General features: G+C 38.1%; 1 protein-coding gene across 1 annotated transcript in view; it reads left to right on the top strand.

The window, feature by feature from the left end:
- The window catches only part of rybpb (RING1 and YY1 binding protein b), an 18442-nt gene extending 17636 nt beyond the window's left edge, over nt 1-806 (top strand). Inside the window, exon 5 of the mRNA XM_053315154.1 lies at nt 1-806. This exon is cut by the window's left edge and continues 1765 nt beyond it. The gene's annotated coding sequence lies outside the window, so the exon portion shown is untranslated.
- The last annotated feature ends 577 nt before the right edge of the window (nt 807-1383 follow it).

Consider the following 1383-nt stretch of genomic DNA (forward strand, 5'->3'; position numbering starts at 1 on the left):
TTCACTTTCACCTTAGCTGATACTAGAACATCATTTCCTTTTAACTGTATGAAATTGTATAAAGAATAAATGTGTATATGATATCTTAGTTTTATTTATTGAAGGACCAAAGGAATTTCATAATGACATGATACATAGACAGATGAATAACAATTTGAAATGCAATTATCTAATGTGTGAGATGAATAACAGTTTAAATAAAGACTAATATAATCCATGTAAACGGTGTTCTTATTGTCCACTTGTCTCTGTGCACGGCTAAATCGGGGCAGAGAATGTCACGCTGTGAGCTCGTGAGTTTTGAAGAACACCCACCCCAGCTCCACACTCAGTGGTGGATCTTGGATGAGAGAGAGAGAGAGAGAGAGACAGAATGGGGTGTGGGAGGGCAGCTGAGAAGGGTCAAAACCTTTTGACCTCCCCTCCTCTTCACTCTGTAGCTCCCCCCAACTCACCAATTGAGCTGCTCCCTGAGCAACTAAAAAGCAGGTTAGGTGAGGTTAATATGTCCCCCTGAACACTCCACATATCCTAGCAGGATTTAAAGGAGGTGAGGTAGGGGAGGGGGGGCATGAAAAAGCTTTGCAGTTTCACACGTGGGGATGATAATCATATGTGTGTCGTAAGCAATGTTTCAAGTCCAGGAGATAATGTGTTCCTAACTTCTTTTTCTTTTCCCTGCTCTTAAGCTATGGTTAATATGTAATTATGTACTTTTATTGCATACAAATATGGGATCAGTGTTCAAAGTGAGGAAAAGCAATGTGAATAAAGCTCAAGCTTGGACTGTTTAGGTTAAAAGGAGGGGGGGGAGGGAGGGGTGGGAGATGTTTTTGTCCAATTTTTACTGAGAACTACACCCCGCTTTGTAATGCAATATATTAGAAACAGGCCCTAAAAAGCCATCTTTTTCACCTGCCTTATCTGCAACCACGTTCACTTGACTGAGTACTCCAACAGAAAGGATTCATTGTTAAATTATTGACAAATGGCCATTTGCTGAGTATATGAATTATTGCTTGTATATAGAATTTTAAAAAGGTGCAAAAGCAAAAAACACTATGAAAAATGGCATTGGAGCTGAAAGTCTTTTGTTTCCTGTTTCCTTTCCGCGCAAGCAGTTCTGTTCTTGTGTGCGACCAGTAACCTTAATTTACTGTGTAAAGATGGTTACATTTTTTAGCTTTGTTTGTCAGAGACCCAAATATAGAATGCTTGTTTACTGACTGTATAACCTTAACCGTGAATTTCCAATTAAGTGTATTATACAAACTCATTTCTTCCTATAACAATGTCTTGTACAATGCTTTTAAAAGTTATTGCTCGGTTTAAACAAAAAAAAAAAGAAAAAAAAGTGTCAAAAAAAATTGTAGGGACAGTACA

The sequence above is a fragment of the Scomber japonicus genome, chromosome 3 (genome assembly GCF_027409825.1).
Source record: "Scomber japonicus isolate fScoJap1 chromosome 3, fScoJap1.pri, whole genome shotgun sequence".
Lineage (NCBI taxonomy): Eukaryota > Metazoa > Chordata > Actinopteri > Scombriformes > Scombridae > Scomber > Scomber japonicus.